Below are 20,032 nucleotides of genomic sequence, written 5' to 3' on the forward strand. Positions count from 1 at the left end.
ACCAGATACAACTTTGTTATCATAAGGAATAATAGCATTAACTTATAACAATAAAATCTTGGTAATCTTTTAACTCTGAAAAAATTTTTTTCCAAAAGAAAAAAAAACAAACAAGGGTAAACCATTTTCCTCTGGTTTCAAATCCATTGCTACTACTTATCATTTCAATATGGTTATTAGATATACAAAATCATTATCAACTATTTTACTAGGAGTTATCCACAAAGATAGATAAATGATTTTATTCAACCATGTCTCAAGTCAAGATAGCAAGAAAAGCAATTCACAAATACATATTCTTATTGACACATCAGACTCGCTTTTCTCGTTAGTGAATACATTAGTATGATAAAGAAAATTATCAAACATCTGCTAAAGTTTCTCCCAGTACTGTATCCTTTTATCCGTAACCAGATTAGCACTTATAACTCTATTAACGCTGTTCTCCAGCGCCTCCATTATTTTTCACATTTATTTTTCTGACAGTAATCAGAATAAGACACAAAATCTGTAACACCGCATTTTAGAAGTTTTCTATATTATAAACACACATAAATATGTTCAATAATGTATATGTTTAGCACCTTTAATTTTGTCCCTTTTAAGTGCAATGGCACACTTCAGCAAATTGGTTACACAGGGATGTTTCTGGTCTCTTGAAGTCTGTAAGCATATCGAGCAAAATTCCCTGAAGCATTTGCATTCATCACAGAACAGGACACCCTGCACAGCTATACCACATGTACACACAAGCATTTGCTCAAATACGTGGGAAGAAACTGTTTAATATGAAAAAGAAACAACATTTTTCAATAAGCACAGATGAAACCGATCTAACTGCATAACAAATCCAGAGTGAAAGAAAATTAAACCAAAGTTTAGTTTCATAGCAAATAAAGGAAAATTAATGCAACAGGAATTTTTAGTAAACATTCTAGGAAACAAACTAAAAAAAAGATTTCAGATAGCCTTTGTAGTTTTTTATTCGAAACTCTTACTACAGTTTTAATATACAATGAACTGATACGCACTATTTTACAAAACACTGCCTGTGAATTTCAATCATCTAAAAATATATAAAGGGAGATAAATGGATTGCATTGCTTATCGCTATTATCCAAACATTCACATCAGATAGTCTTTTCCAATACAACCGGCCCTCCCCCCAGTTTTATTAATTTCTTTTTTATAGAAATACATTAAAAGCTCATCACTGACAGCCAGAACCATTTGTAAGTACCAAAGCAAATGACTTGGTTCCTATGGGGGTTTTTTTTTGGTGGCATAAAATTCTCCAGAAATTTTCACAAACCTTATTTTTAATCTTCTGTCCGTCAAACTGTGACTCAAAGATTCCCTGCAGGTCTTTCTCACATATCCTGAGTTACACTCTGTCAAAGAAACAGCACTGTAGGTAATTCTGTCCTAAAATACATCAGAGCAGACTGAAGTGGAGGCTGAGAGCAGTGGTTCCCTGCTCTTTCAGTCAGGGGGGTGGAGGCACTGAAGTCACAGGTGATTGGACAATGCTGTGTTTGCTGCACTACTTTTTCCCCTGGCTTCTTGCTACTGCTGCCATAAATCATAGCCAGACCTATTCTTTGAAATTATACATCTGATTGATCATCAGGTTTAGGATGCCTTTGAGTGACATTCATACTTTACTTTTGTTTCCTGAAAACCTTGTAAGGAGTTACCTAACATAATCTGTAAAAGAGAGAGGCAAAAAAAAAACAACCCAAACTCCAACCCTACAGTACAATCTTGCCGCCGTACTTGATCACATGCTGCATTTCACTAACTGTAAATAGGACATACAGTATTAGGGTAACTTGAGTCTGTCTGAAAGTACAGCTAGAATATTTAAGGACGTCCCCTTTAGTTGATGTGATTTGGAAATCATAGTATTCTGTATGTCTTATCAGCAAAGGAACTATTAGACCTGCTTTCTTTGATTTAATCTTTTCCCTTTATTTCACCTCTGTGATAACAGAAAAAGAAGCTACAGCAAGCCATAACTCAGTCTCTGTGTAAATCTGGTTATATTTCGCTTTCTATATATGCCAGGGCATTGGGCTCTGTAAAAAAAAAAAAAAATTAAATTAAAATAAAGGAGAGGGGAAATTACTATCCCTCTACACGTCTCTACATATTGTTCCACAGTCAAACTTCATAGGCCTCTCATTTATTTGTTTAAAAGTCCTTTTGGTTGGGAATTTCCCCCCCTGGAAAGGTTTCTTAAGCACCTCTCTCTCTAAAGAGACTGAAGGCAGTCCCTTATGGTTTCCTTGAATTAAGGAAGAAGTAAGGAGCTTTTGATCAGAGTTGCTTTTTTTCAGTCCCAGTCAGAGGAGTCAGGCATACCCTGCCTGGGGTTCCTGATCAGGGTCGAGAGGGTATTCCTTCCAGTCCATCTGGGTTGATTTAGGGTTTTGTACTTTGGGTTGTAGGAGCCTCGTGAGACCCTTGAGTATTGCCTGGGCACAGGGCATGGGGAACCCTGTGTCTGGGGTGACCTTAGTAGGGAAGACCTGCCCCTCCATACCCTCAGTGAGGAAGGAGGTATGGTGGTGATATAACAGAAATAGAAAAGGTGCAGAGAAAAGAGACCAAAATGATAAAGGGGATGGAGCGATTCCCCTATGAGGAAAGGCTAAAGAGGTTAGGACTCTTCAGCATGGAGGCGAGATGGCTGAGGGGAGACATGATAGTTTATAAAATAATGAGTGGAATGGAATGAGTAAACATGCATCAGTTGTTTACTCTTTCAAAAAGAGGTAATACATTTAAAATTAATACGAGAAAATATTTTTTTTTTTACTCAACGCAGAATTAAGCTCTGTAATTTGTTGCCAGAGGATGTGGTGAAAGCTATTAGTGTAGCTGTATTTAAAAATGGGTTGGACAAATTCCTGGAGGAAAAATTCATAAACCATTATTAAGGTGGAGTTGCAGATTTAAGAACATAAGAAAATGCCATACTGGGTCCATCAAGGGTCCATCAAGCCCAGCATCCTGTTTCCAACAGTGACCAATCCAGGCCATAAGAACCTGGCAAGTACCCAAAAACTAAGTCTAGTCCATGTTACCATTGCTAATGGCAGTGGCTATTCTCTAAGTGAACTTAATAGCAGGTAATGGACTTCTCCTCCAAGAACTTATCCAATCCTTTTTTAAACACAGCTATACTAACTGCACTGACCACATCCTCTGGCAACAAATTCCAGAGTTTAATTGTGCGTTGAGTAAAAAAGAACTTTCTTCGATTAGTTTTAAATGCGCCCCATGCTAACTTCATGGAGTGCCCCCTAGTCTTTCTACTATCCGAAAGAGTAAATAACCGATTCACATTTACCCGTTCTAGACCTCTCATGATTTTAAACACCTCTATCATATCCCCCCTCAGTCGTCTCTTCTCCAAGCTGAAAAGTCCTAACCTCCTTAGTCTTTCCTCGTAGGGAAGTTGTTCAATTCCCCTTATCATTTTGGTAGCCCTTCTCTGTACCTTCTCCATCGCAATTATATCTTTTTTGAGATGCGGCGACCAGAATTGTACACAGTATTCAAGGTGCGGTCTCACCATGGAGCGATACAGAGGCATTATGACATTTTCCGTTTTATTCACCATTCCCTTTCTAATAATTCTCAACATTCTGTTTGCTTTTTTGACTGCTGCAGCACACTGAGTCGACGATTTCAATGACACCTAGATCTCTTTCTTGGGTTGTAGCACCTAATATGGAACCCAACATTGTGTAATTATAGCATGGGTTATTTTTCCCTATATGCATCACATTGCACTTATCCACATTAAATTTCATCTGCCATTTGGATGCCCAATTTTCCAGTCTCACAAGGTCTTCCTGCAATTTATCACAATCTGCTTGTGATTTAACTACTCTGAACAATTTTGTGTCATCTGCAAATTTGATTATCTCACTCGTCATATTTCTTTCCAGATCATTTATAAATATATTGAAAAGTAAGGGTCCCAATACAGATCCCTGAGGCACTCCACTGTCCACTCCCTTCCACTGAGAAAATTGTCCATTTAATCCTACTCTCTGTTTCCTGTCTTTTAGCCAGTTTGCAATCCATGAAAGGACATCGCCACCTATCCCATGACTTTTTACTTTTCCTAGAAGCCTCTCATGAGGAACTTTCTCAAACGCCTTCTGAAAATCCAAGTATACTATATCTACCGGTTCACCTTTATCCACATGTTTATTAACTCCTTCAAAAAAGTGAAGCAGATTTGTGAGGCAAGACTTGCCCTGGGTAAAGCCATGCTGACTTTGTTCCATTAAACCATGTCTTTCTATATGTTCTATGATTTTGATGTTTAGAACACTTTCCACTATTTTTCCTGGCACTGAAGTCAGGCTAACCGGTCTGTAGTTTCCCGGATCACCCCATACTCTTGGGATAAACAGCTTTAAGTCTATCTACTCCTTGGGATCCTGCCAGTTACTTGCAAACTGGACTGGCCATTCCTGGAAACAGGATCCTGGGTTTGATGGATCCTTGGTCTGACCCAGTATGGCAAGTCTTATGTTCTTATGCTGCAAGGAGGAACTCCAGTAATAAATTCTGTTGAATGGAAAAGGACTTCAGTTTTTGAAATCCAGGAGGAAGCATTTTGGCTGTCCCTTTCTTCCTGTATTGGAGCAGATATAGCTGCCTTTTCCAATTGAATCCCTCCAATCTGGGATCTAGGGAGAGAGAGAAAGAGAATAAAAATAGATCACCTGACCATTATTAAGGGCAAAATTAAAATGGAAAATGTCATAATGCCTCTGTATTGCTCCATGATAAGACTGCACCTTGAGTACTGTGTACAATTCTGGTCACTGCATCTCAAAAAAGATATAGTTGCAGTGGAGAAGGTACAGAGAAGGGCAACCAACATGATAAAGGGGATGGAACAGCTCCCCTATGAGGAAAGGCATAAGAGGTTAGGGCTGTTCAGCTTGGAGAAGAGATGGCTGAGGGGGGATATGATAGAGGTCTTTAAAATCATGAGAGGTCTAGAACGAGTAAATGTGAATCAGTCATTTACTCTTTTGGACAATAGAAGGACTAGGGGGCATTCCATGAAGTTAGCAAGTAGCACATTTAAAACTAATTGGAGAAAATTCTTTTTTACTCAATGCACAATTAAGCCCTGGAATTTGTTGCCAGAGGATGTGGTTAGTGCAGTTAGTGTAGCTGGGTTTAAAAATGTTTTGGATAACTTCTTGGAGAAGTTCATTAACTGCTATTGATCAAGATGACTTGGGGAATAGCCACTGCTATTAGGTCAGCAGCATGGGATCTACTTAGTATTTGAGTAATTGCCAGGTACGTATAGCCTGGACTGGCCACAGGGAGCAGACTGGGAGGGAACTAGGAGAGGCCCGATTGTGTTACCGTGCCTTGCTTTGTAAAATTCACTCCTCCTGTGCGTGCAAGTCGCAGGCCGCCCACATATGCGTGCATGGATTTTAAAATCTGGCGCACATCTGCGCATGGCCATCGGATTTTATAATTTGCACATGCAGGTGCGTGCATGTTATAAAATCGGCACGTCCATGTGCGCGCACCAGGAATCGTGCACTTATGGACACATGTGTGATCCTTTTAAAATCGACCCCTAAGTGCAAAGACTGTGTGTTGCCAATTTTACCAGTTTGGAAGGGATTTTCCTGCATAACTAAAGGATTCACTGCTCACATGGTAATTCCACTTAGCCAAACCCTGGAGGGCGGATGTTTCCCTTGAAATTCATGAATCCACCCCTGGGGATGAAACTGGATATTCACACTAGCCCGAGGTCCCAGCCCGAAAGAGCCACTAAATCTTTTATGGCCTCATCAGAGTATATTCCACCTCTTGGGATGAGGTTACAAAAAATGGCATCTGAGAATGTAGGGCTAAGAGTATGTTGTGCGAAGATGAATGATATTGACTTGGAAACTGCTGTTTATCAACTTACACAATTGGCTGGCCATTTTGTGAAAAACTGCGAAAATCCGAAATATGACCTCCATTCCTGCTGAAACCGCAAACAAGTAAAAGCGCACCAATTAAGGAGCGGACTGGGAGGGAACTTCCCTAACCCCCTAACCTAACCTCCCTTCCCCTTCCCCTTCCCCTCTCCTCCCCAACCCCTAATTCCTACCTTTCACCTTCTTTTTCTTTTATTTCACAACTTACTTCAGGGCTCAACTTGAAGTAAGATGCGTGCGCCGGCAGGCTGCCGGCACACGATCCCCAGGCACAATGGCAAATGGCTGCTGTACCGGCTGCCTCTGGCCCCGCCCCTCCCCCTAGACCACCCCTCCCTACCCCCTCCCCGCCCCTTTGCTGAGGCCCCGTTCTTGTGCACATAATAGGGGTTACATGCACGGCTGGGCCCCTTGTAAAATGCGTGCAGTGCGCGCAAGGCCCAGCCACACGCATAACCCCCGAATTTTACATGTGGGGAGGGTTTAAAATTTGTCCGTTAAAATTTATGCATTTATAATAACAGATTTTACATGAAAAAGAATATTCAAAGTACAGTCTTCTGAGGTAAAAAAAATATCACAACAAGAATTTGCATGCACTTCTTTAGTGCTAACCAGAAAACGCTACAAAAAAAGATACTTGGAACCTATACGGCATTAGGGCTACTGTAATGCCTGTTAGTTGTGGGCTTGACCCTCAGAAAGCCATGAGTAAATTACAATTAAAATATAATAAACCTCCCACACCAAAACAGCTCTAACTGCCAGCACTTAAAAATGTAACAACCCTACCTATGAAAAGGCAACACTGCAAATATTACACCAGGTCCTAAAACACCAATACACCTCATATTAGGAAAACAGAACAAATCAAGCTGCTACAGATTCGTACATGCTAGCAGTCACATATGCAGAACACAGGCAGACCCTCACCAAATATAGGAAAAAGAAACTATAACGAATACATGCAGTCAAAAACTGAATAGAAAAACTGCAACAAGTCAGTCTCTATACAGTGTATCAATGGAAAAACAGAAACCATTCCCAATCCTCAGACATTAAACAATAAAATCAAGAAATATAATAAATATATTAGTTTTTAATTTCTCAAATACCAATAAAATATTTCAAAACAGTAGACACAAATAGCATCCAAAAATTAAAACTAATAAGGATAAAATAATTTACACTCGCCATACCTGGAAACATTTGATTTCCAGTCACTCAGATTGTTGTGGATCGATCAGTGAGATGTGTATGCATACACATGCACATATGCTCTCTCCCTCATACACACACATGCTCCCATGCACATGCTCCCTCTCTCTCACACCCATTCTCACTCACACACATGCTCACACATGATCCCTCCTACATACACATGTTCACACACACATGTTCCCTCTTACATTGTCATATACACAAGATCCCTCTTTCTCACATATACATGCTCAGCCACACATACACACACACTCAAACACATATACATGCTGAGACTCATGTATGAAGAGAACACCCTATGCTTTGATTCCTCATCCTTTCCTGATATAAAGTAAAGAATTCATTGCTCAAAAAGAAAAGACCTCTTATTATATCATCCCTAGAATTTGCATCTGTCTCAGTGCTCCCTCTCTCACACACACATGCTCCCTCTTTCACAGACATGCTCAAGGCACCCACACATGCTCTGCTTCTGCTCAGACACACTTACACACAGGTTCTCTCTTGCTCATACATACACCAAGGCCTCTCCCAGCAGCCCCAGCCCTCCACTTCTGCTGCAGGGCAGGTTAGGAGCTGCCTCGTGGCTTTTTTTTTTTTTTTTTTTTTAACTTGAGTGCCCACAGACAACCTGTAGGATCCTATAGGAGAAATACTCACATGCAGAAGTTAATCTCTGGAGAAACAATCTCTTTTAAAAAAAAAAAGGTTCTTCTTGAGGGGATATCACACTATAAAGAAATTAATTCTTTAGTATAATTTGTGAGCAATAGCCTTCAAAGTTTACCAGAAATTCCTTGTCTGGGACACTTTAAAACCAGCTGATAAAATATTTTCAGTGGGCTCTCCCACAGATCTGAATATTCTTTCCCTGCTCTTCTAATTGCAATGCTTTAACTGGGGCAACTTAGGTTAATCATACAGGGGAGGGAGGGGAGGGAGGGGAGGAGAGGGAGAGAGAGAACCTCTGGAGTGGCCTTCATAGTAGTCAACTATTTATATCACTATAGGAGGGCCAGCTAATAACTCGAGGTGACGGGTTGGTGATGGTTTAGGGGCCAGTTTGACATGCAGAGTAAGACATACGAACAGTACAGTACACCTCTGTGAAGATTTGGTATCATTTGGAGTGAGGAAAGTCTCACAAAGATGAGATTTCTACAATGTTCTCTCACCCTAGCTTGATAGTACTAGAACAGGGTACTGAATCATAATCCAAGAGTTCTTGATCTAGGAGTCCTGCTTCTTCTGTAACATCAACATCAGAAAGCATTGCCTAGTCAATGTCATCAGGTAAACTGATATCCCAGTCAATTAAGAAAAAGAGGTGGAGACCTCCTCCTCACCGCAAAAAAAGACCTTAACCTAAAACAGCTACCAGTAAATCTTCCACCCAAATTCGAAATTGGGCTTTTCAAATCTCCACAACTTCAAATATGTTTAGTCTACACCCCACCAGGAATCCTAGACGCGAACACATCCCCCCTTATTGAATTTGTCGCAGCGAATATCTCATTTGACACACCTGCCATCTTCCTTGGTGACTTTAACCTCCACATCGATACCCTTCCACTATTTCCCACCTGTGAAACACTCCTAATCTACCTCAAGGCTATGGGCTTCCAACAGATCATAAAAAAACCCCACCCACAAAGCAGGACACTCCCTTGACCTCATCTTTACAAATTCCCTAATCCACCCAGACACCCCCACATGTACTCCAGTACCCTGGTCTGACAACTTCCTCATCAAATCACATTGTTCCTTAAAAAATATGTTCTCCCATGCCAACACAAAGACGACCATTCAATACAGAAAACCTTGCCCAAGAGATGACCTAATAGATGCCCTTATCAATGATCTTAATAAATTGGACTTAACGGATTCTGATTCTGCACTGTCCTCCTGGAATCTTATTACCAATAACATTGCTAGCAAGTTATGCCCACTAATAACTAAAGAAATAAATTCCACACCTAATACCAAACAACCATGGTACACGCCTGAATTTAAAACCATGAAACACAACCTCAGAGCACAGGAAACGTTATGGCGCAAAAACCCTTCCCCATCTCAATTAGCAAAGTACAAAATCCTTCTGCATACTTACCGTGAAAACACACTTAAAACTAAGCGAGATTTCTATGCCCTAAGGATACATAACCTCCACTTCAACCCCAAAGCTATTTTTTCATTCGTCTCAGATCTAACCAAAACACCGATAAACTCTATACCTAGCGATGAAGCCAAAAACAAATGTGAAGAACTAGCGCAATACTTCCATGATAAGGTTACTAACCTCACTACTCGCTTCACCAATTCTACATCACCCATTAAAACCTCCTCTAAAAATACCAACGCCAACTTTAGCACCTTTGAGACCACTGCTTCCACACAAATTGAATCCATTTTAAAAAGAATGAGACAATCCACCCAACCATCAGACACTATCCCCACTAAAATCCTCCTTTCCATCCCCAACACAATATCCCAATCTATAGCCGACTTTGTTAATAAATCCATGACCCTTGGAAATGTACCCAACCCACTTAAACAAGCTATTGTAAAACCTTTATCTCAAGAGACCGAAACTTGATCCCTTAGATCTAGCCACCTACCGCCCCCCATATCCAACTTACCCCTTTTAGCAAAGATTCTTGAAAAGACTGTCAACACCCAATTAACTGACTACTTGAAACAATACCACATTCTTTTTCCATCCCAACACGACTTCTGAAAATATCTCAGCACAGAGACACTCTTGACCTCCTTCTCAGACTATATCCTCACAGGCATAGACAAGGGCCAAACATTCATATTAGCCCTCCTGGATATTTCCGCAGCTTTCGATACCATTAGCCACAAGATCCTTATTGACGGCTATCTGAAATTGGAATCTCAGGGATCCCACTCCTCTGGTTTAAATCCTATCTCACCGACAGACATTTCAAAGTTAAAATAGGTAATTATGAATCCAGGGCTATCAGTATAACACGAGGTGTTCCACAAGGCTCCTCACTATCCTCCACACTTTTTAATATTTACCTCCTGCCCCTCTGCCATCTCCTTTCTGATCTCGGCCTACTCACTTCATACATGCCGACGATGTGCAAATCCTCATACCCATCAATGACACCCTCTCCAATGCTCTAAAAACATTGGATAAGGCCCTTGCCTCCATCAAAACTCAATCTAGCTCTCAATACTAACAAAACCGAACTCATGATCATCGCACCCCCACTCCATAGTCCCAACCCCTCAGCCTCCAATACACCCCCTCCCTCCCTTCCTTTTCACAACATGTACGTGACTTAGGCGTTACCATTAACACAGAATTCAACTTAAAGAAATTCATCAATTTCACCCTTAGAGACTGCTACTTCAAGCTACACACACTAAAAAAACTAAAGCACCTTCTGCACCTCAACAACTTCAGATCAGTACTACAAGCCCTTATCACGTCCAAATTAGACTACTCAAATGCCCTACTACTAGGCCTTCCCAAAAACCATCGCCCCCTTACAACTGCTACAAAATGCCACAGCACGCATTTTAACAAGCTCCAGAAAAAAAGAGAATATTACTCCCATCCTAAAACAACTCCACTGGCTTCCTATAACCTCCAGGATCCACTTTAAGACACTCTCACTCATACACAAAGCCATCCACAATCCAAATATGCAATGGTTCAGCGACTCCCTACAGTTTTGTTCCTCCACCAGACCTACCCGCACGCAGTATCTTGCCACTTTACACACACCCTCCCCTAGACTCACTCATCTCACCTCAACCAAGGAACGCTCACTTTCCACAGCAGGTCCAGCGCTATGGAACTCCATGCCTTCCAATTTATGCTGAGAACTCTGCCCTAAAACATTCAAGCAGAAACTCAAAACCTGGTTGTTCAAGCTGCTTACCCCTGAGACCTTCTCTTCAGCAGGTTCCTCCTCCCCCTCCCCCCCCCCCCCCCCCCCACCGTCCTTCCCTACCATAATTCATAGCCCTCTGTTTTAAAGTTATAATGTGTATTCACCTCTCAGCAACATATCTATGTATGTTGCCAGCAACTTAACAACGTTTGTTACCTCATCTTATAGCCCTCCTGTCAATATCTTACCTCATCTTATAGCCCACCTCATCTTATAGGCCCCCTGACAATATCTTAAACTTATTGCTTGTACTCAATTCTATTGCTTGTACATAAGTTAAAGAAGATTAATGTATATGTATATGTTCTAAAGAAGAATATTGTACTTTATAACTTCCATCCCTAATTATAGTTTCCCCTCCCTAGTTCACCCCACTTAGTAGCTCCTTGTTTATGTTCTTCCCACTCCCCAGTTTCATAATAAGTTCTACTGTAAAGCCACTGTGGCTGCATTTCTGTTTAATGGTAACCAATGTGATGTTATTAACGAATGTCAGTATATAAAAACGTTGTTATGATTGGGCATTGGTTAGGTGTAGTGAACACCACCTGAAGGAGTGACTCAGGGAGGAGAGAAACAGGAGTTGTAATAGACTCTCTGATACTGGCTGGTGCAGGTAGGAATGTGTGGATATCGTCTGGAACTAGTGAAACTGAGGGTTATGCAGAGCATTCCTGTGGTGGTGGGAGCTGGCTGGAGAGTGTCTGATACAGGCTGGAGGAAGCTAATACAAGGTGCGTGGAGGTAAGGGTGAGCTTGGTACACAGGAACAGCATGGAGGTATGTGTGAAAGTGAATGCAGGTAAAGGTGATCAGAATACCGGAACTGGGTGCTGGCAAGGATGGACACAGGATAGCGTGCAGGTAAGGGTGATACTGACTGCAGGTATGAGTGACAGGACTAATGGAACCCGGGGAAACAAGACTGACAAAGACTAGACAGACTAACCCAAACAATACTAACACTGAACATAAAACAGAAATGCCCGAAGGCAGCAAGGCAAGAGCCCGAAGGCCACAGAGCAAGACAGAGGCCCGAAGGTAACAGGGTAAGGCAGAAGCCCGAAGGCAACAGGGTAAGGCAAAAGCCCGAGGGCAATCGAGCAAAGCAGAAGCCTGAAGGCAGCAGAGCAAGGCAGAAGCCCATAGTCAACAGAGCAAGGCAGAAGCCCGTAGGCAGCAAAGCAAGGCAGAAGGGAGGCTAGAGCAGGGAGCCCAAACGAGCTCGATGCCGAAGCACCGAGGGATATGCTAGGCAGGGTTATAAAGGAAATCTGGAATATAGAGTAGACAAGGAGGGCGGACTGGGCCAGCCAGGAGAGCATGCTCGTGGAGGACCTCTGGTGATGAGGCGGCTGCGTAGCAGCCATAGTCGTAACAAATGTTGAATAAATAAATAAATAAACTGTATCCAAAAGTCTCCCAATATTAACTTAGGCCTGGATTTTCTATCTTCGCAAAGTTTTCTGAATCATGCGGTAACAGGGGGCGGGGGGGGGGGCGGGCCTGCGAAAGCCAGCAGCGATCGCACCACCGCGGTGTTCTCGCTGCTGGCTTTCGCACCCAATAGCGCCACCGTGAAAGGTGGTGCTCTTGGGCGCACAACTGGCGGCGATAACGGGTCTTACATTATCGCCGCCAGCGAAGTTTCCGTGGCGTCTGCCCCGACACCACCCCAACTCCTCCTCTTCTGGTCCCAACGCCGCCCTGACTGCGCCCCTTTCTAGCTATCGCACGCGAAAAGGGACTTTTCACTTGTGATAGGGACTTTTCGCGTGCGATAGAGATAGAAAATGACCCCCTTAATTTGTAGAACAAATGATACCTGAGGATCAAGAAAAAATTGTCCAAACTCTATTAAGTAGTGTTTTCTATCCCAGACATGGTTTTCAATTCCAGGATTTTGTAATTGATTTTTTTTTTTTTTTTTGTAATCCCAGGATTAAAGAAACCTGATTTTTAGATTGTAATGATGATTCTTTTTGTGCTCTATGGCACTTGCATAGACAGGGATACAGCCATTACCTGCACCAATCCACTTGGGTAGATCCTAGGTTCTTGGAAGCACAACAGAACAGTGAAGCCTTACAAGTGGCTGGACTCCATTGCCAGGACAGGAAGCTATTTTCTTCCTAGTTCAGGAAAATGAAGCCAGCTTGTTGCTCTTCTTCCCTGTCACTTAAACCACAACCCAAAATGCTTGGATTAGAAAAGAGCAGTGTTGATGCTGAATGGTTTTAGAAAATGTTACAAAAGGTATTCATCAGAGAAACTGTTAACTAGCAACTAAACTTGGTTGAACAGTACAGTTACAACGGTACCAGCTGAACCCAATGTGATAAACTTTATCAAAATCAGAGCTGTCCCTGTTTGAAGGCAAGCAAGGTAATCTTATGAATCTGAAAATCCAAGACTAATCAGCTCAGCAGAGGCCAACGGGTCTGCCTCTGGCATGCTCCTGGAATAGCTACCTGCCCTGTAGCCAATGCGCACAAATTCCTGAAAGTTGGTCGAGGGGATTCAAGATGGGTCGCTGTCGAGCAGTTTGCGTGAGCTCCGGCATTTCTTTTTCCTGCTTTGAATAGGCTTTGCCCTTCACTAATGCCGCATACAGTCCGGAATCGTAGGGCAAAGGAAAGGACTTACCACACAGTCCCTTCAGGTACCCCCATTTCAGGCCCCATGGATACCCACGCTCAGCGAGGGAGCCGATCCGATGTGCTGTCCATGGGGGAGGAGGCTGGAGAGGAGTTACCGGCCTCTCCCTCGGACTTATCGACATCTCTGTCCCCGATCCTTAGGGCTCCACCGGCAAACCCGGCCTCCTCCAGAGATCAGGGCGTACTGTCGGGGGAGGGGGGGGTGTGGCATATGCTCAAGATGCTGATGCCCTGCAAGTCCGTGCAGGGTTGTGGGATGCCCTGAAAATGCTGGAGGAGAAGCTGGAGATGGCCCTGGAAGGGGTATTGCTGGCTCACCGAAGGAAGGAGGTGTTCAGAATCAGGCTGAATATGCTCTTATCCCAGCTTCAAGCCCACTGAGTAATTTCTCAATGCCTACCCTGATAAGACCTCACTTAATCACTCTTGATTCCATCTGGGAGGCTATAGTGAACCTGGGAACTTCTATGATTTTGCAATTTAATCCCATAGTCGATAAAGTAAACAACATTGAAAATAGAGTTACCTTGCTGGAAAATTCAAATGTGTCTTTTTCCAAAGAAATGGTGGAAATGAAACAGGATCTGCTAAGACTGAAGCCTACCCAGGATTTGCTGATAAAAGAGAATCAACTGCTTCAGAATAAACTTGAGAATTTGGAAAATGTAATGCGTGGGAAGAATCTTGGCTTTATAAATTTTCCCAGGCTGCCACATATTTCAGCGAAGGATATGTTTAAGAAATATCTTTTGGAGATTTTCAAGGTTCCTGAGACGGCAGTACCTCCATTATCAAAATCATATTATTTACCTCCATTTAAGAAAAAGGAGAATCAAGAAGGTGCTCAGGGTATGGATTCCTTAACAGCCAATTTGGACGTATCTCAGCTGTTGTAAACTTCTGACAGTGCATTGGTACAAGCACTGGTGGTTACTTTTGCGTTTGAACTTGACCGAGATTGGGTTTTGAGATTATATTTTAGGCACCGCACTGAAGCTTTTTTCCTTCTAAGTATTAGGGTTTATCCACTCCAGTCATTTCCAGGCAGACACAGAAGAGGAGACAACAATTTCTTCTAATGAGACCCAGAGTTTTGCAGATTGGGGCTTCTTTCGTTTTAAAATTCCCATGTAAATGTTATGTAAAATATAAGGGTCTCTTAAATGTATTTTTTACCCCTCCTCCACTAACTCTTTTTCTTTATGATAAACCGGTCTTGCAGTCTGTGTGTAATTATTTAGTTCAGTCTGTGCCTCCTCCAGAAGGTTGAGTGCCCTATATAGATTTTTATACACGCTGTATTTACACTGCTCTTTCACTTTAATCCCTTTAAGGGTTATTCCTCAAAACTATTCATTATTGGATCCTCTTATTGTGGACATATGGAATGGAAGAAGTATATGGATTTTTCCTTTTTCTTGTTTGCCTTTACAGTTTATTTTCTGTTCTTCTCTTCTTTTTTTTAATTCAAGATTGTTTTCTTGAAAATGTATTGAAAAATGCATAAATAAAGAATTAAAAAGTTTTTTTCCTGAAAGTTCAGCCCAAAAGGTGTGTCATTTTGGCTGATACACATGGACCTAAACCCATAGATTCCTGCCAATTCCGGGCAGTCCTTAAAAACTGTGTAGCAGCAGTTGGGCTTAACCTGCCGTTTTTTTAGCTCCCACTCATTCAGGTTTGGTGCAGCAACCTTCGCAGCTCCCAAGGCCTGCTGCCTGAGCTGATTAACTATATTGGGCACTGGCATTCTAACCGATATAAAGATTAAGTTTAGTTGGGGGAGGGGGAAAATAATATAGACTTATTGTCTTTTCTCGATTAATTTGTTTCTCTTTTATTATGAATGTTTTATTGTAACCCACCCCGAACATTGGAGGGCATGGGCAACAAGTTCTAGATAGATAGAGCCAGCCAGCAAGGATCAGTTTGGTGGGGATCTTTGGTCACCCACCTCAAACTTAATCTGACCTTTTTCTTCTTCCAGACTGCCTGAAAACAATGTGGCTCTGTGGCCATTCTTCCATCTTCTGGGCTGGTAGAGGAGCATGGAATAGCCCCTGGGATGAGCATCTTCGCTGTGCCACCAGAGGAGTCAGATTGTGCTGGCTGGGGGATAGGGGAATGAGAATAGGCCCAGTTGATTTTGATTCTTCTCAATGCCAGGCATTCAGCCCCTTTACTCTCCATAATCCTGACTCAATAGGGGGGAACAATCTTTGATCATTCAGCAATAAGGATTTGATTGCCCAGATGAAAGCCGATATGCTACAAGTTCGGTTTGTCTTCCCAAGGATGACCCTGATTTGGTCCAATATAATCTGTCGTCAAGTTTGGCGGAGGGCGAATAATCCCAAAATTATCAATAAATCACAGAAACGAGTCAAGTGGAAGTTGTCAAAGTTTGTATCTTTTTTGGGTGATTTCGTGATTGTGCACGACCTCTTCAGTCATGATTGCCCAGGCCAATATCAAGCTTATGAAGTACACTTATCCGGCATTGGTCTTGAATTCCATCCATGATATTCTGGAAGCAGGAGTGATTTCTTAGCTGCAGTAGTGGGGATAGAACAAGGATAAGTGAGGCTGCTGTCCTCACTTATGGCGGGAGCTTCTTTACACTTCCCTTGTGTACAATGGAGGGGCAAGTTACCCATGATGCCAGCATAGAGGGTGAGCCATCTAGGATATTAGCAGAACCCTCTAGGTCCACTTGGGACTCCTACAAGCATTGCTGCCATAGAGTCAGCCCATGGGCCGGTGGGTGGGCATAAAAGGGATGCCAGAGTCGGGTTAGTAGCCCCAGCAGATGCACTTAAATGACCTTGACCACAGAGCTGATCACAAGGACTACTGAGCTGAACGGGGGGGAGAAGCTCTGAGTAAATGGGACAAATGTAATTTAGTGATGAGATGTATTTATTGATAGGATACAAATTGTATTAGCTCGTGTAGGAACAGAATGCATTAGACTGAACTGTATTTTGAATAATGTCATATAAAACTGTGCACATCTATTTATTTATTTATTTATTTATTTAGATTCCGCTTTTCTGCATGTCAAAGCGTATTACGTACAAGTAAGGTAAGCATTTGTACCCACAACCTGCTACACTTTACTTGATTTATTGGCAGGGGTAGCAGCAGGCTGCCCATGCCATCATTATGAATAATCTAGAATAAGGACTGTTAGTCCTTATTATATTGTGATCTGTTAGGCTGTGGACAATAAAGAGCTGAAAGCTGTTTGAGAGAGGTATTGCTGTTCTTATGTACCTATGCACTCGTTGTTCTTTCAACTCTGGTAAACAAACTGTACAGATTTTTTATTGTTTTAGTGGAGTGTGGTTGTCATGTTGGTTCACTTGAATATAGAAAAGGGTCAACAAACAAGCTGTAGATGATACCTTTTAATTGGACTAACTCAATATGGGATGGATTTTTTTTTATTGTTTATTAAATTTAACAAATATTTTCAAGAAACTATACATCTTGATTTGAAATCAGAGATACAAATACAAATAAGCATTATAATATGAGAATTATAAGGAAAAATAAACAATATCACTGTTGTAATTTCTAAGTCCTCTACATGGGATCCAATACCTCTACCTCAGGTATAATTATATTCTAACAATTCAAAAAGGAAAAAGGAGATAAAGTACAGAGTGCTAATACATACATTAAAGGGCCTGTATGCCATAAATATCAGTCACTCAGTTGCAACTGGAGATGAGCTAATAACATGTATAATTTTATCTGAAAGGAAAGAAGAAAGCTGATTTGGCTGAAAAAAAATATAAGAAAGACCTTGATATTTTACTAAGCATTTACAGGGAAATATAAGTAAAAATAACGCACCTATCTCACTAACCCTAGGTCTTAGCAATAGAAACTGTTTCCTTCTTTTTTGAGTTATTCTGGACAAATCTGGAAAATACTAAGGGCCAGATTTTATAACATGCACGCGGGCGTAGATTTGTTCGCGCAACCAGGCGTGAACAAATCTACACCAGATTTTATAACATGCGCGCGCTGCCGCGTGCATGTTATAAAATCCAGGGTCGGCGCACGCAGGGGGGTGCACAATTGTGCAACCTGCGCGCGCTGAGCCGAGCAGCCTGCCTCCATTCCCTCCGAGGCCGCTCCATAACTTGCGCGCGCCGGCTCTCCATCCCCCGGCCGGGTGGCTGTTCCAGAGGCCTCGGTCCCGCCCCCGGGCCGGTGCCCCGCCCACAGCCCCGCCCCGGATTGCCTATTTTTTCAAGTCCCAGGACTTACGCGTGTCCCGGGGCTTGCGCGCACCGCCAAGCCTATGCAAGATAGGCTCGGCGCGTGCAGGGGGAGGCAGGGGTAGGTTTTCGGGGGTTGCGCCTGTATCTTACGCGCACAACCCTTTGAAAATCTACCCCAACTTTATAGTCCATAAAAGATTCTGTATAGTGGCGAAAATACATCTTTAATTATCCGTTCCTTAGCCTCTAGAAGAAAAGAAACCACTAATGTGGCAGGGGTAATAGAATCCTTTTGGGTAGTTTCAAGGATATCTGTTAGATTTAGTTGAGAAAGCACAATTGGAGTCAGGACTTGAACCCCTTTCTGATCAGAAGAATCCCTTCTCTTGAAAGGAGGGGTATAATAAACTCTAGAAGTTAAGGGGAGTGCCTGTTCAGGAAAGCATATACTTCTTCCACGTTCCCTTTGGTGAAATTAACTGATTTCTGGGGAAATTTATAAAACGGAAATTTTTCCCCTTAATCAAATTTTCCATGTTTTCCAGTCTAACAGAGAGCAACCGATTTTCTTTAATCAAGCATCCCTGAAGTGATGATTTGCTGTTTAAATCCTGCTGCAATTGCTCAATAATGGATTTTAAAAGAAGCGCACAGCCGTCCATGGTTCCTGGCACGCACACATGGATGTGCCGATTTTATCGCAGCAATCGACAGGGGAATGTGCAGAAAATTCAATGTCCACACTTCTTTAGAACAAAACAAATGTTTCTATTTATTCGGCAACTCCACAGTGTGAAAATGCAAATTCTGTAAATCAGACGGGTCCCCCGACACGGACCCATGTTTCGCCACCAGGCTGCGTCGGGAGGGAGCCTGGTGGCAAACACGGGTCCGTGTCGGGGGACCCGTCTGATTTACAGAATTTGCATTTTCACACTGTGGAGTTGCCGAATAAATAGAAACATTTGTTTTGTTCTAAAGAAGTGTGGACATTGAATTTTCTGCACATTCCCCTGTCGATTGCTGCGATTTAGTGCGTGCAGTAGTGCTCCTGTTTGGCAATTTGGACTCGTGCCGATTTTATAACATTTGTGCACCGGCGGGTGCATGTTATAAAATCTGATGGCCGAGTGCACATGCGCGCCAGATTTTAAAATCCGCATGCATGTGCGGGGGGGTGTGTGTGTGTGTGTGTGTGTGTGTGCAAATTTTCCATTAATACACTCAGCGACGTAACCGGGGTTCCCCTAGGTCGTTCCCACTCCGCTCCAATTAAGGAGCGGACCTAGAGAGAACTTCCCTACTCCCCTACTTAAACTTCCTCCCTCTTCCCCTCTCCTCCCCACCCCCTAAACCCTTCCTATCTACTAATTATTTTTTTGTTTTATTACTTACTGCTCCTCTGGAACAGAAGTAATCTGTGCGCGCCGGCCAGCTGCTGGCACGTGCTTCCCCGGGACAGCGTAGAATGGCGCTCTCCTGGCCCACCTCTTCGGAGAGGCCCGGCTCTTGGGCGCATACCGGGGTTTACACGCATGGCTGGGCCTTTTTAAAATGTGCACGGCGTGGGCAAGGCCCGGCCACGCACGTAAACCCCAGTTTTCACGCGTGCGGGCCTTATATAATCTAGCGTTATATCTGTAACTAGCTTTCGAGAGCCGTGCATCTGATGACTGATCTGATGAAGGAAAAACAGTTCTCCAAAGCTAGTCACTGATGTGTTGAATTAATCCAATAAAAATGTATCATTTATAATGTGTTTGTTGACTCTTACCTCTCTGCCTACTTTCATGAAATCTTTATAAACTGTTTGACCAGCTGCAACAATAGGATAAAACAAATGTATGTGCAGCACGCTATGGGCAGTAATGTCTCTCACACCATTTTCAACTCTCTGAAAAACTACTGGGTCTCTACCCTTTTTTTTTTTTTTTTTTTTTTGAGTTCTTTTTTTCCTAACAATATGAGTTTCTTTTGCTTCTGGAGAATACTGACTGCAT

General features: G+C 42.4%; 1 protein-coding gene across 5 annotated transcripts in view; it reads right to left on the minus strand.

Moving 5' to 3' along the window:
* Positions 1-20,032, minus strand: part of SLC7A2 (solute carrier family 7 member 2) — a 300,155-nt gene that overhangs the window by 140,358 nt on the left and 139,765 nt on the right. For 2 of the 5 annotated variants that reach the window (XM_029587087.1, XM_029587091.1), the window contains exon 3: positions 1,313-1,391. The exons of the other annotated variants lie outside the window; for them this stretch is intronic. The gene's annotated coding sequence lies outside the window, so the exon portion shown is untranslated. The remainder of the gene's footprint in view (positions 1-1,312; positions 1,392-20,032) is intronic. 5 annotated transcript variants of the gene reach the window in all.

Source organism: Rhinatrema bivittatum, chromosome 1 (assembly GCF_901001135.1).
Source record: "Rhinatrema bivittatum chromosome 1, aRhiBiv1.1, whole genome shotgun sequence".
Taxonomy (NCBI): Eukaryota; Metazoa; Chordata; class Amphibia; order Gymnophiona; family Rhinatrematidae; genus Rhinatrema; species Rhinatrema bivittatum.